At 43.5% G+C, this 25,708-nt stretch overlaps 1 long non-coding RNA gene across 1 annotated transcript; it reads right to left on the bottom strand.

Moving 5' to 3' along the window:
• Nucleotides 1-1,965: 1,965 nt before the first annotated feature.
• On the bottom strand, nucleotides 1,966-25,708 carry LOC121040798 (uncharacterized). Its single transcript, XR_005795451.1, has 4 exons — nucleotides 25,467-25,708; nucleotides 23,997-24,079; nucleotides 8,929-9,059; nucleotides 1,966-2,848 (listed from the first exon to the last, which is right to left on the bottom strand). It is a non-coding gene; the product is annotated as an uncharacterized LOC121040798 (long non-coding RNA).

Genomic DNA, 25,708 nt, shown 5'->3' with positions numbered 1-25,708 from the left:
CTCCATGTTGGGTGTAGAGATTACTTAAAAATAAAATCTTACAAAATCTAGTAGTGCAATTGCTGAATCATAAGGTAGTTTTATTTTTAACTTTTTGAGGAACCTCCACTCTGTTTTCCAGAGTGGCTGCACCAGTTTGCATTCCTGCCAACAATGTAAGAGGGTTCCCCTTTCTCCATCTCCCACTTTGAGATATTATTGACATCTATGAATCTATCTCATGGAAATAATCGTATTGGTGCAAAAAATTATAGCTGGAAGGATGTACATTTCTACATTATGTATAATAGTAAATAACTGAAATCAATGTAAGTGTCCAATAATAGGAAATTTAAAAAATAAATTATAACTAAATGTAGTCGTTAACACAATGTTCTACAAGAATGTTCATCTTACATTGTTAGTGGGAAAAGGCAGATTACTAAACACTATGTAAACAGGATTCTACTTTTTGCAACAAGGAAGTGAATGGGTCTATAATTATAGAAAAAGGACTAGAAAAAATAAACAAAAGCATCTAAAAGTAAGTGGGTGTTAGGATTATAATGATGCCACCTTTCTTTCCTGCTTATCTATATTTAAAATTTTTTTGCAAGGAACATGTATTACTTTAATTTTTAAAATAATTGTCATTATTTGAGTAGTTTTAAAATTATTTTTGTAATCTTAGATGATGGGATTTAAAGAAAAAACAAAAATCATATGCACCATATGTCAGTATTGGTAGCTTTCTGTGTAAGAAAAATGCTTTTATCTATTTCATGGGCTATTAATTTCCTATAGTGACATTCCACTATAGAGAAGCTCTTTAAATTTATTAATTGCTTGTATTTTTATCCATATAATTGCAGACAAGTCTGTTTCGTTGTTGTTCTCTGGAAGAGACTAATATAAAAACGAGGATAAGGACTCCCAAGCAAATATACAAGGGACTAAGCTTAATTTGTTAGAGCACTACCGTGTTGTGATAACAATTATGATTTTGTCTCCAGTGTGGGAGAGTGGGCTGTATACTAGGGCTACAGTAGGTACCTGTTCATAATCCATCCTCTGTAAATATTGCATTGATTGGAACGGATGCCATGAGAGAGCGAGGGTAGATCGGCATGAAACACTTTTCCACTGGTCAATCAGTTAACACCACGTATTTGTATAGGAAGTACCATAGCGGTTGGATCAAGAAATGTTAATATTTGATCAGAATTCAATTCAATTTTAATTTAATTTAAAAATTCTGGGAATTTAAGACCAGTGTAACGGAAAAGTAATGAAATGTCAGGTCCTCCAGGATGTATCCTCTTTATACTCCCATCCACTCTTTACACTCCCTCCAGAGTTCATTTGCTCACTGCTGACCTCCCTCTTGGACATTTCTGCTCTGTGCAGTGGGAGGTTCATTTGCTTGCAAAGAAACTTTTCTTTATTCTCAACCTGCTCAAAGGCATTTTCATCCTATCATCTCAAGGAAACCTGGCTCTCATCAAGGGCACTGCTTTGCTTCATTTACAATTCTGTCCAGGGAAGGGTGCTCATTCTGCTGTGAACCTGATGCCTCTAGGTCTGGGAGGGGCCGGTCCAATGCTTCCAGCTGCATGCTGCTGTCTCCCAGCCCAGGGCTGGCTTCAGGGGCATGTGTCCGGTGTAGTCACACAGCGTCCGTGCTCAGAAATACCCCTGCTTGGGGCTTAATGCTCTATAGTGTTGTCTTGAAACTCTTAACAATTGTTATGGGCTGAATTGTGTCTCTCAAAACTCCTATGTTGAATACCTAATACTTAGTAGCTCAGAATGGGACTATATTTGAACATGGGGTCCTTAGGGGCGCCTGGGTGGCTCAGTTGGTTAAGCGTCTGGCTTCAGCTCAGGTCATCTCATGGTTCAGGAGTTCCAGCCCCATGTCAGGCTCTGTGCTGACAGCTTAGAGCCTAGAGCCTGCTTCATATTCTGTGTCTCCCTCTCTCTCTCTGCCCCTCCCTCACTCACACTTTGCTTCTCTCTCTCTCTCTCTCTCTCTCTCTCGAAAATAAATAAACGTTAAAAAAAAAAAAAGATTTTGAACATGGTGTCTTTAAAGACACGGTTGAATGAGGTCACTGGGGTAAGCCTTAATCCAATATGACTTGTTTTCTTGTACAAAGAAGAGATTAGGACACAGACACAGTGGAAAGACGTGGTAAAGGAAGAGAAACAAGATGGCTGTTTACAAGCCAAGGAGAAGGGCCTCAGATGAAACCAACCTGTAAGGGACATCTTGATGTAGGACTTCTAGCTTCCAAACAAGTGAGGAAATAAATTTCTGCGTTTTAAGCCACCCAGTCTGTGGTACTTCACTACAGCAGCCCTAGCAATCTAATATAACAATTTTACCTTTTAATTTATGTTTTGTATGTGAAGTCTGAAGGAACAGTACTCAAGAGGCTTGGAGCCACAGTTCATGAGTCCCACCTCCCACTGTCTCCCCACCTTCCCTGGTCAGATTCTTGGCTTCCTATACTTCCCCTCACTTCCTACACCCCCAGCAGTTGGAGTGATGCCCACTCTACCCCTTCCTGTCCCCTCCCTGGGGTAGTGAGTGGGCCATGTCGGCAGAGCAAGTGCACCTGTGTCCCATCATTGCTCCCTGGCCCTGGCTGGGGACTGGACGCGGGCACAGGTAGGGCTGAGGCTGAGTGAACATTCCCTATGACGCATTTAGGTAGGGAACGTCAGGACCATCTCTGTTCTCAGACACAGCTGGCAGCACCACTGTGTCTGGTGGGTCCTCGGCAAGGGTTAGCCTCTTGCCCACCCCGATCCAGGAATTGTGGTTCCTTCACGGCTGCCCTTCTGCTCTGGTTGGAATGGTGGGCTATGGAAGGAGAGACCGACTTACTTCCATTCAGCTCAGGTGCAGCACATCAGGGAGGCAGAAATCGGAAGCCAATGGGCCTTGCACTGAGTCATGGGACAGAGCCCCCACGGGGCACCTGTGAGGGTCTGCACTCACTCTGCAAGTATCCCCATGTCCAAGGAACCACAACATGCAATTACAAGTAAAAACACCATGACAGGCCAAGAGACCGCAGAAAAAAAAGGAAAGAGTTTTCTATATTTTAGTAACTTTAGCAGCATTATATATAATTTTTAAAATTTATTTATTTTGAGACAGAGTGTGAGCAGAGGAGGGGCAGAGAGAGAGGGAGACAGAGCATTCCAAGCAGGCTCCGCACCCTCACCAAGGAGCCCGATGCGGGGCTTGAACCCACATACCACGGATTGTGACCTGAGCAGAAACCAAGATTCGGACGCTTAACTGACTGAGCCACCCAGGCACCCCAACAGCGCTCTATTTAAATGGAGGCCCTCATATTTTCATTTGGCACTGGGCCCTATAAATTATGTTGCCAGCCCTGCCCAGGCCAGCCCCGTACCTTAAGGTCACTACTTTTAGAGCTCATACAATCCGGGTATTTCATCCTGTCTCCTCAGTACCCTTGCTTCTGTGCTTATAATTTACTCCCTTAGCTCGTATCTTTATCCCTGCTCCTGGCCATCATGGTGTGGCGGCCATTCCCGGAGTGTCAGACTTAGCCACATCCAGCTCCCTGTTTCCCCAGCCTTCAAATCCAATCTAGGAGAACAATTCCCTCTTGTGACCCGCCTTCGTCTTTCATCACCCAACTGCTCCACCTCTCAACCTCAGCACTGTGATTTAGTGCACACGCCACGTGGCAAATCAACTTGTAAAAGAGAAGAGAAATGTTTACTTTGTAGGTTTGCTGTAAGGTTAAGCAAAATCATATACATATATACATATATATATATATGTATATATGTATATATGGGATGTGCTTAGCATGATGCCTGGCACACAGATAGGTCTTCTCACTAAAAGCCTAGCATTTTCCCCTTGGGTCACAATTTCCTACCCTTGAGCTCCCACCCTCTTGTCCCCACCAAACTGGCATCCAACACTAAGATCTCCACTCTCAATCTCCCCCTTTATGTCAGTCTACCACGACACCCTTGTCCATCCCCAGGCTTCACTCCCTACCCTACCCCCTATTTTTTCAAATGTTGGCAGGACTCTCATTTCTTTTCCGCCATAGCTGGCCTGCAAAATATCTGCCCTGTAAAAATTTACCTAGTTCCTCTCTAGTTTCCTGTGATCTGCTTTCTCTGCTCCCAGACTGAGACCCTGCTGTGCTGGCGTGTGCCTGCCGACTCCAGCCAGCCCCTTCCTGCTGGTCTCGGCTCATCCGTAACCTCCATACCCCACAGTGGTTGTGAGAAGGCTTCTCTTCAAGCCTCCTGTCCTTTCCTATCCTCTGACTCTGAGCCACTGTCCCCGGTTTCGACTCCAGAGGTAAAAAGCAGGCCTTGGGCTTGACTCTGCCTTCCCTGTTCTGCTTACAGACAGACCCCTGTATGTGGGGCCTCCCTCCTTCCCCCTCTTCCTGCGTATTTTCCTCTACCCTCCGGGTCCTCTGTTGCTTCCCAACTTGGTCAGTCATTCTTTCTACTTTACCATCAACCTCTTGTTCTCCATGTCTGCCCCTCCTCCGAATGATACCTTCTTCAATATTTAATTTACAGGGAAACCTTCCATCTCATCAGCCAGGCCCTTTGACAAAGCCTACCGTGCTGGCTCGCTCCCTTCTTCCACTTCCAACAGCTCCTCAGCTCCCTTGATAGAAGGCTGTCCTCCATTCCAGGGACATCTGTCTCTCTGAGACACTCAGTGGGCTCCTCACTGCCCATCCGTGATCAACATCAAAACTTGATCACACCTCATTTCTCTGCAGTGTCTGACATGGTTGAATTCTACTTCCTTCTGAAAAGGAATTCTGGAATTCTAATTCCTTTAGGTGGTCTCTCTCTCCGTTTTCTTTGCCTTCTCCTTTTTCACCTTCTCTGCTGCTCCCTCCACTGTTGCTGTTCTCTCGGCTTCCACCCTTCCCCCTTCTCTTTCCCTCTCAAGCCTCCCTTGATGAACTCATTTGTCCTCGTGGCTTTATCCACCCTATCTTTTCTGACGACCCAGTGCTGGGGTCCAGGCCCACCGGACCAGAGTAGCACAGTGGCCATCACATTGCTCAGCCACACAGCTTACTGGCTAAATGCCTGGTGCAAATCATTAACTATGCACGTTTTAGCCTCCTCCACCGGACAGTGAGACTAACAACACATAGCTTATGGGGTTGTCGTGAGGATTAAAATAGTGCAGAAAAAGCTGCTGGCACATATAAATGCCTCAATAAACTGTAGCGGCCCTGCTGTTGCTCATCGCCATGATATTTATGTATTTTTTTTTAACTTTTTTAAGTGTTTATTTATTGTTGAGAGACAGAGAGGGGGGTGGGAGAGAGAGCGTGCAAGCAGGGGAGGGGCAGAGAGAGAGGGAGACACAGAATCCGAAGCAGGCTCCAGGCTCTGGGCTGTCAGCACGAAGTCCAACATGGAGCTCAAACCCACGAACTGTGAGATCATGACTCGAGCTGAAGTCGGATGCTTAACCCACTGAGCCACCCAGGCTCCCACTCAATGTATTTTTGTGAAGGATTTATTACAACTCTGTTCATATCCAGCAAAGACCATTTGACAGGCACAATGCAATAGGATAAAGGCTAGGTGCTTGCCTACTTTTCCACTGTCCCGTAAGTGCTCATGCACCACCAAATGAAACCACTGACAATTTCCAGAAGGTACCATGTCCAAATAGCCTGCCTCTATTGCTACCCTACTCTGTACAGCCACCCCTGACCATCTCTCCCACAGTCCCTTGCCAAATTCATTACTTCCACTCTAACCCCTGCAGCTATGATCGGCTTTTTCTAAAAATCGTTGCCTCTCAACCTTCTGAACTTCGCTTTTCAGTCCTGCCTTTGTCTCCAGAGCCTAGCACAATGCCTGGCACACAGACCTTTATCACCCCTACAGTGGTTGAGTCGATAAATTCAAAACACTAGAGAAATGCTTCATCAGCATTCCACCAGGGGTCGCTTTCTTTACATTTTAGGAAGGAACAGTGCAGGCACTTAGTAAATCAATTCTTTATGAAAAATTTAACTTTGTGTTGAATTTTTAAAGTCATTTATTGTTTATTTAATGGAAACTGAAATTCTGCCATGTCGTACAAGCCTCAGAGCACTATGTGATCTGCAGGTCTTTCTGGTTTTATGGATAATGTCAAAATTCACGTTTGGATAAAACCCAAAATTGAACGTGGCTTTTAATTTTGCATATTAAGAATTCAGATCACTGAATTTATGTGAAAGTTTCTTCCATATTTTTAAGGTTAATATCCTTAGATAAGGATATTAGTATTTAATTAGTTTATTTCAAGTATGTTTATAGTTTATCCCAAAGACCAATTGTCTAAAGCTTTATTTCTTTATTCTTATTTACTCTGTTGCAAAAATAATGGTGTTTTCCTACTAATCATCTTGATATGCCTGGCTCGCAGTGGACACTATAATTTCTAACATTACCATTATTATCTCTAGGAGAACTGGCCACACAGAATGAGAAACTTTCCCTCTAGAGGGTCAGGAAAGACTCCCTTGAGGAAGTCGTACTTGTACAAAGATCTGAAGCAAGAGAGGGCCCAACGTACCGATGAACTGCACAAAATTCAGGATGGCTGGAGCTTAGGATGAAAGAGGGCGGTGGTGGGGAGAAGATAAACTCAGCAGTTATCTGAGTGATCTCAGTAGTTGGCTTGCACCAGCCGGCTCAGAAAGAAACTTTTCATCACATTTCATGCTATGAGCAATGAGAAGCTATTGATGGGGTTCATTTTTAGGATGACTTGAGTCAGCAAGACCTTTTAGGAGGTTGTTCGGGAAGACATAATGGTGGCCTGCACAGGGGTGATCCAGAGGAGATGGAGATAAGCGGACAGAGTAAGCACATTTTTAGGAGGTGGAATTTATAGAATTTGGTGAGGAGCTGCAGGGGTAGGGAGGGCGGAGAGAGCCAGAAGTGGAGGATGCCTCTAGGGTTCTAGCCCAGGCAGTCAGCAAGAGGAAGTAGCATGCGAGGAGCTAGTGGAGGAAGGCCAGGTGTGCTACACGTGTCATGGAGTCGCTCCACGGTCCCAGCAGCTGACCTTTATCACCCATTTCTCTGTGCTCCTTTAGTATATCATTTCTCTTTCGATTGGAATCCACGTAAGAACCACAGACTGTTGGAACAGTACAGGATCGCACAGATTAGCAACAACCTCATCATATATGAGCTTTAGGAATCACAAAACTCTCCAGCCTTCTGGGGCCCTCCTATACAAGTAAAATATCTCAGGTACCTATGCTTTGTAACTGTAGGAAATATAGTCAACACGCAACTATTTCTAGGTATTTCCAGGAGGATGTTTGCATGGCCTATTGTCATCGGGAACGAGCAACGCTCCATTTCTCCTTAATCCCCTCTTACGGCTACTTCCTTGCCTCCCCTTCATGCTCTGGCTCTGTCTCAATTCCTTCGCTCTAACTTGGCCCCAGAGCCCCAGGCTTTCATTTCTAGGACCTAGGGACACAACACTGTTGCCTGTAACTTGCTTTATAAAAGACTGGAAGGAATCGAGGAAGATTACTGAGCAAATTAAGGAACTTTAGACTCAGATTTCAGACTGCCCCGTGGGCTGGCCAGCTGCTGTCCTGCTAGACGTGCATGCCCTCATTTACAATAGGTGTCTTCACCTGGTTCCTCTCTTGCCTGTTCTTTAAGACCCCAATCCTTTGTCTCCAGCCCATTTCCCAAATCAGTGATCACCCACATAAGTCATCTAAGGATAATGCCCTTTTCCACTTTATCTATAGCAGTTTTATCAGTTTTATTTACTTATGTTTAATTTTTCTCATCCTTGCTAGACTCCGTGTCCTGGCTTTGCATGGCCAAGCGTTTGCCCAAAGCTGTTTTCTCTAGATGAACTCTGCTGCACTTTTCAAATAGTAATTATTTCCTCCCTGCTGTCTGTACTCTATTTTGAAGAGAAAACAGAAGCTCCCAAATCTAAGTGCACAGCACTGTCAGTGACAGATTTTAGAACAGAACATCTTTTTCTGAGACATCTGACCTTGATTCCAGTATGCTTTCTGTACAAATCTCTCATCCTGGGGGTGCCTGGGTGGCTCAGTCAGTTGGGTGTCTGACTTTGGCTTGGGTCATGATCTCACAGTTCGTGGGTTTGAGCCCCGCGCGAGGCTCTGTGCTGGCATCTCAGAGCCTGGAGCCTGCTTCTGATTCTGTGTCTCCCCCTGTCTCTCTGCCTCTCCCCTGCTCGTGCTCTGCCTCTCTCTCAGAAATAGAGATACATTAGAAACAAACAAATCTTGGGGCACCTGGGTGGCGCAGTCGGTTAAGCGTCCGACTTCAGCCAGGTCACGATCTCGCGGTCCGTGAGTTCGAGCCCCGCGTCGGGCTCTGGGCTGATGGCTCAGAGCCTGGAGCCTGTTTCCGATTCTGTGTCTCCCTCTCTCTCTGCCCCTCGCCCGTTCATGCTCTGTCTCTCTCTGTCCCAAAAATAAATAAACGTTGAAAAAAAAAAATTAAAAAAAAAAAAAAGAAACAAATCTCTCTAGTCTTTTGGCCTGGGACTTCTTGAGGGTGTGGAATTGCTAGCTAGCTCAGCACAATGCCTGGAGCAAAAAGCAAGATCGCCCTCCAGGAATGTTTGCTGAATGGACATGCTTCATCCCCATTCCCTCGAAATTCTTCTAGACTGGAGTGATCCAGCCTTTCTGGTGCCAGTGACCAACTGTGACCATTAGAGGGCAGCAGAGGTACAAAAGCACCCTGGAGGGGATGGCTGAAGTCTTGCAACCAAGTCAATCAGAAACATCAGTAACAGAAACCTCATGGAATACAGAATGCAGGGCTGTCAGGTTAGACATAAACAAAAACAAAAACAAAAACAAAAAAACCCCAGGAAACTCTGGGAATACTTACATTAGAGATTTTTCGTTGTCTGTCAGAAATTCAAATTATCTGGGTGCCCTGTGTTTCACCTGGCAACTCCAACAAGTGCCATTGCACATGAGCCTCATGCTTAAGAAGTGGCTTTGGTCCTTATCAGGAACCTGTTGGAAGGAATTTAATGGGGAAGGTGTATGGTGAGCTTACAAAAATCAAATGTGCACGTTCATCACAGAGGGGATTGACTAACGGTGTTAGCTTAGCCGATGTTAAAATCCGCCCTGCAGGAGAAAACTGTAATAGCACCTGAGTACTCAGGGTGGCAGATCCCTCCTCTACCCCTTCCTGCAGGAAATGTGACTGCCCTTGCATGCAGGGCAACAGATAGTTACCGCTGAAAGAGGATATGCAACATCTCTGTATGTGGGCATGGACTGAGCAATAATTGTTTAACTCCACGCACTGTGACAGCTATAACTTGTATCCACCCTCCTCCTTGATCTTGGCATCTTTCAACTTGAATCACAACCAATTCTCTTTATTCCAGAATCTGCCATTTTCCACAGATTTTTCTTATGATGCTTCCTTTCCCCAAGGTTCATTTTCTTTTTAAGGACCTCCTAAAATTATGCTGCTTCTTTTTTTTTTTTTTTAATGTTTATTTATTTATTTTGAAAGAGAGAGATAGAAAGCAAGTGGAGGAGGGGCAGAGAGAGAGGAGACAGAGAATCCCAAGCAGACTCTGGGCATGGTCAGAGTCAGACTCCACCTGAACTACAAAACCGTGAGATCATGACCTGAGTGGAAACCAAGAGTCAGATGCTCAGCCAACTGAGCCACCCACGCACCCCCTGAAATTATGCTTCTTAAACGTACCTTTCTCTAATTAAGTGGAGGCACCCATTCTTAATCTAACTGATAAGCATAAACATTGAATAAGCTGAGAAACACATTTGTTTCAACACACACTTATTGAGGGCCTACTATGTAGGAGAAAGATGTCACCATTAAGAAACTCATAATATAGTTAATAAAAACATTAGAAACCAGAAGGGAAAGTCCCCCCTGTAAGAAGTGATTGATCTGGGGTGGAGAGAACAACTGGTTCCTTGTAAATCACTGTTCTCCTATTCCTATGAATTTACTTTTGGAGGTAACTTCAGGGTAAGAAAATTCATGTGTATGTTATGACTGATCTATGGGAGTTGGGAAAGCTACTAGAGGCTTCTTTAAGTTGTTTCTCAAGGAGCAGTTACTTGCTTCCTCTTTTCGTTAGTTAGAACTGACCAAATCTAGCCTCAGTCATCCTTCTGTATATAGAAGCAACTGAAACACACACACACACACACACACACACACACACACACACACACACACACTCGTACAGCTGCATGGATTCAAGAACAACAGGTACTAGTGATAGCTGGCTGGAGAAGGCAGCTTCCAACAATCCTAGAATGTTAGTACTTCAAAGACCTTAGGGATCAATCATCTGGCCCAATTTCCTTACTTACAGATGCGGTATCGGAGGCCCCCAAATTTTTAAAGACTTGTGTAACTTCCCTCCCCAAGCTTGAGATAGGGTTGGGACAGAGCTCAAGACTCCCATCTGTGTTTAAGATTAGGTTCTGAAAGACTAGATATGACGTCCAGTGACATTTGGGTAGTAACCATTTTCTCCTGGGAAAGTTTTTTTTTTTTTTTTTGAGAGAGAGTGTGGACTCACCCATGCTAGGAGAGGTAGGAGCAGAGGGGAATAAGGAAGGGAGAGGGGCAGAGGGGAGAAGGAGGGGTAGAGAGGAAGTGGGGGAAGGGCAGAGGGAGAGGGAGAGAGAGAATCTTAAGCAGGCTCTGCACCCAGAGCAGAGCCCGACTTGGGGCTGGAGATCATGACCTGGGCCAAAATCAAGAGTCAGATGCTTAACTGACTGAGCCACCCAGGAGCCCCTCCTGGGAAACTTCCTTAAGTCCCTGGCTTCTATGACGATTTTAGATTTTCCTCTGTCTCCTGGAGGCTCATTTCTGACTCCTTTGCTAGTGCCTTCCTCTACTCTAGTCTACAAGGAATGTTCTTTAGAGTTCATTCTCCCACCAACCCCTGCACAATTTCATCAACTATCATTGTTTTAGTCAGTATAAAAACTACCCCTTCAACTCCCCAATTTTTCTCTCTTATTCTGATGATTTCCCTAGGATCCATATGTTCAACTGTTATCTAGATATTCCACAGACATCTCCAACTGTCCAAAACAGAACGCTTATCTTTTTTCTTAGCCTCCCCCAAGTTGGGCTCTCTTCTTGTATTCCATGTTTTAGATAGTGATGTAATTATCCACGCAAGTCTCCTTGTCCCCACCCTGTCCCCCCCACAAATTGGTCACCAAGCCCTCTCAAGTCTATGCCCTTCACACCTCTTTACCCATTACTTCCTCTGCATCCACACAACGCTGCCTTCGTTAGGTCAGGAGTTACAGATTCAAATGCATACAGGAGGAAAGCAAGTGAGAAGGGACACGTGCCTTTAATAGGGGGCAGTGAGAACTATGACCAACTAGAGACAATGGGCCTCATGTAAAGAGGAGACAAAGTACGTAGTTTATGTCAATTTTTTCTAAGAGAGAATGCAGGCCCCGTATTGCCATATATACTAAGTTTAGAAGCCTAAAGTTTTAATGCAAAATATTCTGACTTTTAAATGGGCAAATAATTTAATTTAAAAAACCCTCAGATATTGGATGGAAAACAAGCATACCCTGTCCCCCCACTGCCACCAGCACCACTGTGCCTGACCCATCCCATCGTCCTGCGTCTAGCACAGTGCCTGAAACACAGTAGGTGATCAGCAAACACTTAAGTGAATGGAAATGGATTATGAGGTTGTTGTTGAGTGGTGTGCCGTTTAACCTTAAAAAATAATTGCAACTCCTGAATTCTTATGCGCACCTTTTAGTGAATAAAGTGACACAAACGTATTTTAAGAAAAAGTCAATTATTTTCCTTCTCTCTTCCCACACCCTACAGGAAATTGATACTAATAGTGTAGTGTTTATCTAGCTACATTTTCTGTGTGATCTTAAGACAGTTATGTGAATTTCTGTTTTGTTTTTGTTTTTCAAAAATGTAACCATACTTTACACATTAGTCTGCAACGTGCTGTTTTCACTTAATTATCCAGTATTGCCATCCTTTGGCTTAGTAATTAAGTTAGTTACTAAGTTAGATATTCTTTTTTTTTTAATGTTGATTTCTTTTTTTTTTTTTAACGTTTATTTATTTTTGAGACAGAGGGAGACAGAGCATGAACGGGGGAGGGTCAGAGAGAGAGGGAGACACAGAATTGGAAACAGGCTCCAGGCTCTGAGCGGTCGGCCCAGAGCCCGACGCGGGGCTTGAACCCACAGACCGCGAGATCGTGACCTGAGCCGAAGTCGGCCGCTTAACCGACTGAGCCACCCAGGCGCCCCTAATGTTGATTTCTTATAAGACAGAGAGGAGGTAAGGAGAGAATCCCAAGCGGGCTCCATGCTCTGTGTAGAGCCCACCTCGGGGGCTCAATCTCATGTCCTTGAGATCATGAACTGATCTGAAATCAAGGGTCGGTTGCTTAACAGACTGAACCACCCTAGTGCCCTAAGAAACTTCATTCTTTTTAATAGCTGCATAATGCTCTGTAATATGATTTACTATAATTCATCCAACCACTTTCTTTTTTTTTTTTTTTTAATTTTTTTTTTCAAACGTTTATTTATTTTTGGGACAGAGAGAGACAGAGCATGAACGGGGGAGGGGCAGAGAGAGAGGGAGACACTGAATCGGAAACAGTCTCCAGGCTCCGAGCCATCAGCCCAGAGCCCGACACGGGGCTCGAACTCGCGGACTGCGAGATCGTGACCTGGCTGAAGTCGGACGCTTAACCGACTGCGCCACCCAGGCGCCCCTCATCCAACCACTTTCCTATTGACTAACAATCAGATTGTTCCCGGCTTCTTTTTGGTTTAAGAAAGATGTACAATAAATATCCCCATAAACTTATACAGGGCTCTTCCACACCTTCTATTTCTGTGAGAGAGATCCCCCAAAATGGAATCACTATATTAAAGGATGTGTTAATATGTTTTAAAAGACACTTCGCAATCACTTTCAAAGGGTTCTAGCAATTCACATTCCCAACCAGGTGCTTTTGGCAGAGTGAACAGGGAAGGTCCCACTGAGAAGATGATATATGAACAAAGACTCAAAGATGGTGAATGAGCTAGATGCACAGATCCCTGGGCAAGACACTTCCGGACAGGGGGGAACACACCGGGCAAGTGCCCTGAGACTGATGCGTTCAAGGAACAAGAAAGAGGCCAGTGCAGCCAAAGCAGAATGATCCAAGGGCGGAACAGGAGGAGATGCTGTCAGTGAGACTGATGGTAGGGCAGAACCTATAGAACCGTTTAGGTTTTTGCTTTTACCATGAGTGTGATAAGGAGCCATCGCTGGGTTTTGAGCAAGGGAGTAATATACTAAGACCTGTTTTAAAAGGATCACTACGGCTGTTACATTGAGAAATGCTCTATCGGGAGAGCACGGGGCGCAGGAGACCAGGTAGGAGGTTGCTGCGATAAGCTAGCACAGAAAGGAAGGCAGAGGGGGGACTAGTGTATAAGCAGTGGGGATGGTGAGATCTGTCAGATTCTGGGCCTGTTCTGAAGGTAGAGTCAGTGGAACTTGCTGATGGATTGGTTATGGGATGGAGGAGACAGAGAGGAGTCAGGGATGAATCCAGAGAGTTTGGCTAGAGCAACCACGAGGATGAAGTTGCCATCACTGTGGGATGGGGAAGACTGTAGGTGGAGCAGATCTGAGGGGAAAAGATCAGGGATTCATATTTGGCCATATTAAGTTTTACATGTGTATTAGTGATCTAAATGGGGGTTTTTGGCAGGCAGTTGGAAATACAAGCTTATAGTTCAAAAGAGAGGAACAGACAGCAATACAAACTTAAGAATCACAGCATAACAAGGCTGCTGGGTGGCTCAGTCGGTTGTGTCTGACTCTTGATCTTAGCTCAGGTCGTGACCCCACGGTCATGGGATTGAGCCCCGCATCAGTCTCTGCTGCATGTGGAGCATGCTTGGGATTCTCTCTCTTTCTCTCTCTCTCTGTCCCTTTCACCGGCTTGTGCTCTCAATCTCTCTCTCTAAAATTAAAAGGAAAAAAAAAAAAAAAGAATCATGGCATATAGATGCTATTTAAAGACATGAGACCAAATAAAGAGAGTGTAGAGAGAAGAGCAAAGACCAAGTGGTCAGGGAGAACAGGGAAGACCAGAAAAGGCAACTACTCGGAAGCAGCAGACATGAGAAAGGGAGACAATCGAGAGACGGTGGTGTCCCTGAAACCAGGGGCCCAAAATGTATGAAGGCAGAAGGAGAGATTAGGTGCGTCCAATGTGGCTCTGATAAGTCATGTAAGAGGACAGCTGAGAGCTAACTGATAGACTGAGCAAGGGACCCCAAAGACAGTCACATCCTACTCCCCAGAACCTGTGAATACATTACCTTCCATGGCAAAAGGGACTTTGTAGATGGGATCATGTTAATAATCTGGAAATGGGGAGATTGTTCTGGATTGTCAGGGTGGGAACAATGTGATCACAAGTGTCCTTAGAAGGGGGAGGCAAGAGGTTTGGAGTCAGAGGCAGAGGCAATGGGGCAATGGAAGCAGAGTTTGGAGTGATGTGGCAAGGGGCGCACTGTCCCCTAGGGCCTCAGAAGGAAGGCATCCTGCGGACCCATTTTGAACTCCTGACCTCTGGAACTGTGTGATAATAAATTTGTGTTGTTTTAAGCAACTAAGTTTGTGGTACTTTGTCATAGCAGCAACAGGAAACAAATACCCCGACCATGGGGTGTAGTGATGTGAGTGTCCTGTGTTCGTGGCCACATGGTGGTCTTGGAGCAGAGGAGTTTCAGGAGAACGATGGGAGTAGAAGTCTGGCTGAAGTGGGCTAACAAAGACCAGGAGAACATGCAGGACCTTTGTGCGAAATCAATAAAAAAAAAAAAGCCTGTTTCTGGGGGCACCTGCGTGGCTCAGTCAGTTAAGTGTCTGACTTTGGCTCAGATCATGATCTCACAGTTCGTGGGGTTGAGCCCCACATTGGGCTCTGTGCTGACAGCTCAGAGCCTGGAACCTGCTTCGGATTCTGTGTCTCCCTCTCTCTCTGCCCTTCCCCCTGCTTATGTTCTGTCTCTCTCAAAAATAAATATACATTAAAAAAAAATTTTTTTTTTAAAGACTGTTTCTGGCTGGCCAATTGGAAACGGTGATGCCTCGAGGTAGATCAATTTCAAATGTTGTGCCTCAAAAATGACAAAGTCCTGTGTCAAGCATTTTGCTTGGCAAGCAAAGAATGAATTAGATTTCAGCCCTTACCAGCACCTCCTCTATCAAATGCCTTTGGGCAGAGCACAAGTTAGCCCTGGAGGAGAGGAATTGAGGATAAATAAATATAGACAATCCTATTAAGTGATTTTGGTGCAGGAGAGCTAAGAAATGGGTTGGTGGCTGGTGGGGGAAGTGAGGACAGAGAAATGAATTTTTTTTTTTTTTTTTTAAGTAGGCTTCACTGCCAACCTGGGGCCAGACCTCACAACCAACTGGACCTTGAGATCAAGACCTGAGCTGAGATCAAGAAACAGACACTTAACCAGGGAAGGGTTGCTGGAGTGAATGATCTTGAGCAGATGAGAGGGGCTAGGATCGATCTAGCTATCTACTAGATATCACTTTATTTTTGAGAGAGAGACAGAGTGGGAGCAGGGAAGGGTCAGAGAGAGGAGACACAGAATCTGAAGCAGGCTCCAGGCTCTGAGCTATCAGCAGAGCCCAACATGGGGCTTGAACCCACGAACCGTGAGATCATGACCTGAGCTGAGGTCAGATACTTAACTGACTGAGCCACCCAGGCACTGGGAGAGGGGCTAGGATCTAGACCATAATGTAAATGAGGACTACAACTGAGGGCTTGGTATTTGATAAAATCAGTAAGAGGCAACACGGCACAAAATAAGACAGTGAAATAATATGTTTGCACCAGGAGAACAATGACCACAAAAAGAAGGAAAATGGAGGTTGTGAGGCCAGCCAGGACAGAGTTGTAGTAAGTTAGGTGAGAAGGTACAGAATAAGGTGTTGGTATAACTTTCAGAATTGGGGGCGCCTGGGTGGCGCAGTCGGTTAAGCGTCCGACTTCAGCCAGGTCACGATCTCGCGGTCCGTGAGTTCGAGCCCCGTCTCAGGGTCTGGGCTGATGGCTCAGAGCCTGGAGCCTGTTTCCGATTCTGTGTCTCCCTCTCTCTCTGCCCCTCGCCCGTTCATGCTCTGTCTCTCTCTGTCCCCAAAATAAATAAACGTTGAAAAAAAAAAATTAAAAAAAAAAATAACTTTCAGAATTGTAACTCAGGGCTCCTAACGAGGGCCCCAGGCATCAGGGGGTCTCACTCTTTGAAGTGACTTCCTTAAATCTCCTCAGACCCTCTCCGGTACCTGGGACCAGCTGAGAACGGATTGGCGTCCATCTGGGTGGGGCGCTTCCAGCCAGAACCGGGGCCCCATGTGGACTCAGTACCAGTTTCTCTGTTTGTGGATGATCTTTCATTGCCTGTCCAATGAGTGGCCTTGATCAGACGTCCCAAGTTGCTCTGTGGTTCTCGGCTATGCTATCATCCTGGGGTTCTGTGGCCAGGTCTTGGTGCTGGGAGGGTGACCCGGCAAGCTAATTGCGCCTACTGGGCAATGCAGGTCTTTGTTTTTGTTTTAGGGTTGTGTGAGCCTGAGATTGGGCTGCCACAATGGCACTGCCATGTTGATTTCGGGTAGCCTAAATCGTTTATACAGACAGGAGCGCTGCAAAAAATAGTTGCCCGTGGCTCCACACACCCTAGGAAGGGCCCTGAGTGAAACATAGTAATGAAGGGGCAATCGAAGAGACATTTTAGAGGAAAAGGAGAATAGATGCAATTTAGGGATTAATTAGATGTCCGGATATCTGAGTATCATCTTCTTAAGTGAATCCCCCCCCCTCAAAGAAATAGTTCAAACCTTGTACTTCCCCCTATTATTTGGCAATGATACAACCTAGCAAAGAGATAACAGGTGGAGCTTTTTAAAGAGCAGTGTGGGAGCTATAAGGAAGCATTTTTTTTTTCCTCAAAATGTGAAGTAGTGGTCAAATGTTATGGGGAAGGTGTCAGCCAACAATAATCTTTCCAAAACAGAGCTAGCCAGGAAAGAGGTAAGGAACATTCATTTCTCCCACATGCACTATTGATCTGAAACCGCGGAGCAGGGAGTTCTTACAGGTTGATCCAGCAGCTGCGTGAAAAGTAACCTCCGTGCAATTTGAGTTATGGATCACTCAGAGATGACATCATGTTGTGGCTGACTTTATAACTGTTTTACACCTACTTGAGGATCTCAAAGGAACGTGTGTATGTTTTACAAATCTCAAACAAATAAGCGAAGGCAGAAAATCAAGGAGTTTTCTTTTGCAGCAATATTTGTCTCCACACAACCCCAGTGTTCTTGGCTTTGTGCACAGATGCTGAGAACACAGAGCTGTGCTTGGACACGCAGCAGCAAAGAACACAGGCGCTGGCGCCAGACTCCCTGGGTTCAAATCCCGGCTCGGCCGCTTCCAACCTTAAGCAAGTTATTTAACCTTTTCACAACAGTTTCCTCAGAAGTAAAATGGATATTTTACTGGTACCTACTTCCTGGGGCTGTTGGGAAGAGTAAAGGAGCTAATTCACTAAAGGCACTTGATGGCCGACACATCATAAGCACTCAAAATTAGCTACTTTTCTTGTTTATAAATAAAGGAAGATAAAAATACATAAATGTTCTATTTTTCTGGGTGTGAAAGAATCTTTCTGTGCCCTCTCCAAATTCTGTTTTCGTCTATGAAAAGTGGAATTTCACAGATTTTATCTTCCTTAATGAAATAAGCCATTGGGTAAAATGAACTGTTGTTATAGCTTTATGGCTTTTTTTTTTTTTTTTGAGAATTTTCAAATTCTTTTTTCTACTGCCCTGCATATACTGGCTTTATCCTCAGTGTAATTCTCTTTCTGCATGTTACTTGTCTTTCACTCATTCCTTCCCTTTTTGCTCCTTATCATTCCACCCTAGTTCTTTGTATCTTATTTTTCTTCAATGCTTCATGAGCTGGGTGACTGTTTTGTTTTTTTTTTTTCTGTCTTTGACCAGAGGTATGTGTCATAGGTAGAATCTTCGCACAGATGGAGGGGTTTCCAGCCACTTACAATGAGCCCAGGAACACACAGCTGGTAATCTGAAGGCACTCTGACTTCTGCAACCAGGTTGACCCTGTGGAATGCCCAAATATATTTCTGTTCCATGACGTCAGTCTTCTTCCTCTATTACTGATTATGGATTGCATAACTATTACATTTTTCACCTGTTCCTCGATGTGCACTTCTTCTGTTCAATAATTCATCCCAGAGCCAACATAGCACACTATCTTACCAATGTCAGTTTAATACTATCTCTGTCTCTATTTCTATCAATCACCATTATCTGAAATAAGAAGCCTCCACTCCCGTCATCCTCTCTCCTCTTAATCTCAGTGTAGCCCGTAGTACTTAGCACCACTTGCTATTTGTATTTCCTTGTTCTTTGTCTATCTCCTTCCACTAGAATATGCAGGGACTTGTTTTGTTCACTATCCTTCTCTAGTGCCCAGTAACTGTCCCGAAATACGTACTGACTGAATAAATGGGTTGTAACCATTTGCTGTTTCTCACTAATACTTTCCAAACTTCTGCTGCTTTTTCTCCCCACTTATTCTGTGAGATCAATCATTTTCATAAACTTCCTAACAACTGAAGACCAAGATGGCGAACGAGGGATCTATCTGCAGCCCCGTACCTCTGGGGTAGCAGAGTTGTTGTGCGTTTGCTTCTGTGCGTACTTCAATCATGGCATACATGTTAGGAAAGGAGCCTCTAGAAAGCATATTTAAGAAAGCAATAATTCTTTCATCAACATACTCTCCTAGAACTTAAAGACTTATATGCTGAAATAGAAATAGAAGGGCATGGAGTTAGCCCTTCACGTTATTTTACCTTGAGTAAAAACTTACATAATAATGCAGACTAAATTCACTTGTAATTGAGACAACTGGGGCCATTACTTTGTAACATTTAGAGACAGGGGCGTAACATCAATGGCAATTACTGAGATCAATATTTCTACGGAGGCACCCAGGTGGTAAAGAAGAGGCCATGAAGGCTTCATGGGATCTCGTGGTATTTACTACCCAACCTGTCTCCTCAGAGGTGACATTACTTTTCTCTTGCACCTTAAAAATCCATATCAGTTTGTCATCTTACATATCATTTTTTTAAAACACTATAAAGACATACCTTACATATTAAATAACATCATGAGTCAACTAGGCACTCCCAAAGGACTTTTTTCTTCCGTCTTTTTTCCCTTTTTGGTCTATCACTACTGAACTACTAGGAGTCCGGATTTCTGGTTGGAGACTTATGAAACTAGATATCCACTCTTTGTGGGTAAGGCTTTATACTTCTTTAATCCATTTTCCTACCTCACAATGCTATCCCAGTGGTTTAGCATTCAAAACTCTGCTGAATCAGCCCTTAGCACGGTTTTCCAGCCCCTCATCCCATTAACTCCCAAGGTACATACTTTAATTATTTTATAGGAACTTTGTGGCAAGGTTTATAATTGTGTCCTTAGGTCTCTCACTGTACCCACCAACACAACCACCTAGTATGTGATCAGCCTTATGTCAGGAAGGGTAGGCTAGGTTCGGCTGACAAGACAAACAACTCCGTAATCTTAGTGGGTTAACCCAACCAAGATTTATTCTCATTGACTCAAAGTTTCCTGCAGGTCTCTAGAACTCTCCAGGGCAGTTGTCCATCATATGATGGATCGCCGTTGTACCTCCCACTCCCACAATCATCAAGGTAAGGAATAATTAGGGACAGAGAGCGGAGCACCCACAATTAAATACTTCCACCTTGAAGTGACACGTTGCTCTCGTTTCATCGACCAAAGCAAGTCAGATGGCCACGACTGACTTCAAATAGGTGGGGAAGTAAAGTTCTATGTGCTCAGGATGAGAGGGGAACTAGGCATCTGCTGACAACAGCACCATCTGCCACACATAGGTATATCTGTTGACTAAATGAAATTGAACACATTTTTATTACAATTTCTGCTCTGTATGTAATTACCAATCTTTTTGCGGTCCTATTATTGAACCCATTTCTTTTTCAAAAAAATTTTTTTAATGTTTATTTATGTTTGAGAGAGAGACAGAGCGTGAGCAGGGGAGGGGCAGAGGTAAAGAGGTGGAGACAGAATCTGAAGCAGGCTCCAGGCTCTGAGCTGCCAGCACAGAGTTTGACGCGGGGCTTAAACTCACAAGCCAATCCCCATGAGATCATGACCTGAGTCGAAGTTGGACGCTCAACCGACTGAGTCCCTGAGGCGCCCCTCACCCATTTCTTGTTTTGATTCTACCATTTCCTTCCAGACATTACTTTAACAAACAAAACAGACAAAATACTAATTGAAACACTCATCAGGATAAATTAATCTGAAGTGCTTTCGTGTAACTGTGAAACCATCATTATCGTGACTGACACCTTAACCGTGTGCTTTACTTCATTACATTAATTAAACAGGTCACTAAACCTTATTCCCTCCCTGCTCTCCCAATAAAATGTTTAGGCTTTACTGATGATAACTTCACAGTGGGCTACCTGCCTTGATCCCCTCCAGGCATTCTAAAACAAATACATTTCCAAAATAACCAGAAGACACATTATAGATAACATAGGGAAAAAAACCTTCTGCATGAGAAGCAACATGACTGAGATACTGAAAATTCTTTGCTACATGATTCAGATTGATTTATTTAACAAATTTCCTCAGATAGATTTCAAGCAGACATTGACACGAGAGCTTGATTTTGTGTGAGATGAATAGCCACGGTTTCAGGAGAAAATGGTTAAGCTGTTTAGAGCCTTCAGTGGTTTCTCACTAACCTTACGGAGGCCTCCCAAGGCACGGCATGTTTGGCTCTAGCCCACCTCTCTAGCCTCACCTTGTACCCATTCCTGATACTCTTGGCTTCAGTGACTGGACTTATGTCAATCCCGGAATCCCTCTTGTTCTTCCTACCTTTTCCCCCATGATGCTGGCTTTTCAGAAAATCCAGGTCAGTTGTCTTGTAGAATGTCACATGTGCTAGGTCAAGTTGCATATATTTATGGCCTGTTTCTGAACAGCACTAGAGCTAAAAACAGCTTTTACATTTTTAAAGGGTTGTAAAAAAGAAGAGAAAGAAGAAAAGGGAGGAGAAGGAGGAGGAAGAGCCGGAGGAGGAGGCAAGAGAATTATGTGATGGAGACCACAGGGCCTGCAAAACCTGAAATATTTATTATCTGGCCCTTTATGAAAACTGTATTCTGACTTCTATTTTAGATCTTTCTGTTTCCTCGTGGCATTATTTAGTTTATACCTCGGTTCCTTGGATTTTAGGCAAGTTGGAAATTAGATCTGGAAATGTGCTATCCAATATAGTAGCCAGCAGGCACATGTAGCTATTGGGTACTTGAAATATGGCTAGTCCAAGTTAAGATGTGCTGTAAGGGTAAAATATACCCCAGATTTCAAAGAATTAGCATGAAAAAAAAAGCATAAATTTTTCATTAGTGATTTTTATGTCGATTACCCTGTTGAAATAAAAATATTTTGGATATATTTGATTAAATAAAATGCATCATTACAATTAATGGTACCTGTTTCTTTTTTTAATGTGGCTACTAGAAAGTTTTAAATTACATATGTAGTTCACATATTTTCATTGAACAATGTGGTCTACAGCCTTAATTAAAACCGTTAAATGTTTTTGGCAAAAATACTTCACAGCTGATCTTCTGTACATTATACTGCATCCTACCATGGGACACACATCAGTTTGTCTCATTAATGGCGTGAAGTTTGAAAACTTGACAAAGGGGTGACTGACAAGAATCTTCATTGTAAAAATACATTTTCCCCTTTGCAGTTTGTAATCTATTATAGCCGTGAGACTATTGAGCCACGGTTTCCCATTGACTTTTCACTCAATTTGTTTTTTTTTTTTTTTAGCCTTTTGTGACCCTTGCTTGAATCCGTTCTTACGTTGCGGATTGCAAAATGGTGTTTTATATTTTTAGAATTTCTTTTTAAATTTCTTACCTGACATTCTTTTCTTCTTTTCCTTTTTTTCCCCCTTTCTTTCTTCCTTAACAGGTGTTTTTTTTGTTTTGTTTTGTTTTTGTTTTTAGGAAGTATCACAATGGACACATCACTTTTTACATACTCAGTGTGTTACAATCAAAGTGCAGTGATTTTTCTGATTCTCAAGCTTCCCGAAATTTGGCTAGTGGAAGTCCCTTCAAGGTGGCGCCTGAATCTTTTTATCATCAGCCCATTGGTTTTTTTTTTTTAAATTTTTTTTTTCAACGTTTATTTATTTTTGGGACAGAGAGAGACAGAGCATGAACGGGGGAGGGGCAGAGAGAGAGGGAGACACAGAATCGGAAACAGGCTCCAGGCTCTGAGCCATCCGCCCAGAGCCCGACGCGGGGCTCGAACTCACGGACCGCGAGATCGTGACCTGGCTGAAGTCGGACGCTTAACTGACTGCGCCACCCAGGCGCCCCAGCCCATTGGTTTTTGAGGGCTTCCTTGCCATCTGGTACAACAAGTCCCAGGTCTGCCTTCTATTTTCCTTGTTTCGGAGGTAGAAACAGCCCCTCCTTAAGAAGCCTCCATTTCTTTGAATGACAAAATGGCATTCCAAAACCAAGATTTAGGTCGGTAGATGTGATCAGAGTTACTGGGATGACATTCTTTTCAGGTCCTCTCAATAGACAGAACTAGAAAATATATTTTAAGAAACCACAGCTCATATTGACATTGCTAATCCAAGTTTAATATTGTAGGAGTTTTCTCATTCCATTTGTTTTCTTTTCATATATATTAAAAACCTTCGTTTGATAAAAACATAAAGGCATTTACTTATCTGCTTTATCCTATGATACATAATTTCAAAATTATCATAACATTATTAAAACCAGCATTAACCATAGTGTGTGGTGAAGTTTAAGATTACTTTGTAGATCTTTTGTCCTCAGCATATATCCTGTTAAGGGTCTATAGTCAGAGTAACTTAAAAGTATTTATTCAGGGGCGCCTGGGTGGCTTGGTCGGTTGGGAGCCCGACTTCAGCTCAGGTCATGATCTCACGGTCCATGAGTTTGAGTCCCACGTCAGTCTCTGTGCTCACAGCTCGGAGCCTGGAGCCTGTTTCGGATTCTATGTCTCCCTCTCTCTCTGCCCCTCCCCCACGCATGCTCTGTCTCTCTCTGTCTCAAAAATAAATAAACGTTAAAAAAAAATTAAAAAAAAGTATTTATTCAAAGTATTCAAAAGTAACTTGAAGTAATTATTTTCCCTGAAAGGTTATAGCATATGTTTGATAGGCACTTTCATTTGTTTCTGTTTGTGTCCAATTCAGGTTTGCTTTTGGTTTATTTATTTTTGAATAAGTGAAACATTCACACAGTTCAGAAGTTAAAACCATTATAAAAAGTTATGCTCAGAGATCTTGTTCCCAGTCTTGTTTCCTCTACCTTCTTTCTATCCTACCTGTAGGTAACTATTTTCATTAATTTCTGGGTTTACCTCCCCTGGTCTTCCTGTCTTCCTATCCCCCTTCCTTCCTTCTTTCTCCCCCAACAAGCATACCCACATACACATAAATAAAACTATATGCATGGCTTTTGCTTTTTCTTATTTAATTGAATATCTTGAAAACCACTCATTATCAGTTCATAGAGATTTTCCTTTCTTTTTTAAAGTCACTGCAGAATATTCCATTGGATGGATGTGTCATAATTCAGTAAGTCTCTTACTTATACACATTTCTGCTATTTGCACTTACTTGCTACTACAACAATTACAGAGTGAATAACTCCACGTCTGTGTTTATGGACACGTACCTTCAGGGTAGATCCAGGAATCTCACTTTTAGAAACATCCCAAGTGATTTTCATGCATAGCCAGATTGGAGTATTGTTGCTTACTGTGTAAAAAGGGTAAAAATGGTATTCAGAAACCTTGAATAGTTAACATTTTTAAAACGAAGAAACAACAGGTAGGGAAGCAAAGTTCGCACCATCCCAAATCGTCACTTTACTTCGAGGAATGCAATTGAGTTATATAAACAGTAGCTTAACCTCTGGAGTCTTGTCCCCTAATCACCACGTTGGTAACAAGAATATACTATTCGGACACACATAAGTGACCGAGATTTGGGCAGCAGATAACTTTCAGTTTAGATACGCTGAGTCTGAAGTAGCTGAGGTACATCCAGCAGTGGCATCTACTAGGCGGTTTTTTGCACAGGTTTGGAGATGAGGTTAGGAGTCATTGAGTGCAGATGCCAGAGTAAGTAAAAGATGCTCGAGGGGAGGGTTACAGAGTGAGAAGGTGCTTAGGATGGACCTCTGGGGAATATTAGTACTTAAGAGGGCAGTAGAGGAGCCCAAGGAAACTATACATGGCTAGAGAAGTACGAGGAAGCCCTGAGAACACAGGTCACGAAAGCCCAGGGAACAAAGTGTTACAAGGAGATAACAGTTACCAGTGTCAAAGGTTGAGAGGTGAGGTAAGACAAAGGCAAGAAGGTATCCACTGATTTCCATCCAAGACACCAGGACTGTGGCAGACCAGGTTTAATACTGTGGTGGGAACAGCAGCCTTTATTGAGTGTTAAGCAAGGAATTCAACCTCACACAGATGATCCTTGGAAATCTTGGAAACACCTGGTGTTTTGTCAGCTACAACAGAGTTTTTCTAAAAGCAACAAGAAGAGAGATTTGTATCCAAAGGGAAAAATCAATTTTAGTATTTTCTCCCATAGATTTTTCTTAAAACTTTGGTGCTGGCTGTTGTTAATGTATATTAAAATCTATCATAAAATGCTTTGGGATTTAGCAAACAGCACATGTTTAGGTATTTTAGGTTTATTATTAATAGAGTAATTTCATAATAAATAGTATAAAAATAGTAAGGTAATCATATGTTTTATGGTGTTCCTCAAAGAGTACCATGACTTTCAAACAGTATCCCGTATGGGAACCATGGCTCCGGAATAACTTTTTAAGCCTCTTTGCTTTCTCTTCTACTTCCTTTCCCCAGTCCCTGTCCATACTCTTGGCTATTAGTAGATGCTGTTTTGCCCCACTGTTAGCAGGTAGGTAGTCCAGCTGCAAGGAGCTTGGGAGACCAGTGTGCACTCACAGAGGAAAAGAGAAAACAGACTTTGAATGTCATCTAATCCAGTAGTTTCCAAACCCAGCTGAGCATCGAAATAGATAACCTGGCACGTGCCTGAAAAAGACAGAATCCTGGGTCCCTGCCCTAGATCCCTATACTCTGCGTCTGGAACGGGGCGTAGAGAACTGTACCTTGAATAAGAGCTTTGATGATATGAATTTAACTCCTTAAGAAAGCGGAGGACCAAAGCAGCCACGAATAAACGGGTCCTCCGACTGGAGATTCCCTGCTCTGTGCTTTGGGTGAAGGCCGATTGTCCTGAAGGGCATCTGGGTTTTCGTTTTAGGGTGCTGGGGAGGGCTTGCTTTTCCGGGCTTTTTGGCTCACTAGACCTGGGCTTCCCTCACTTTTCTCTCTCCGGAGGTGCTAGAAG

Source organism: Herpailurus yagouaroundi, unplaced genomic scaffold (genome assembly GCF_014898765.1).
Source record: "Herpailurus yagouaroundi ecotype Mexico unplaced genomic scaffold, PumYag 182, whole genome shotgun sequence".
Lineage (NCBI taxonomy): Eukaryota > Metazoa > Chordata > Mammalia > Carnivora > Felidae > Herpailurus > Herpailurus yagouaroundi.
Note: the sequence above shows the minus strand (reverse complement) of the source record. Positions and strands in the feature narration are given on the sequence as shown.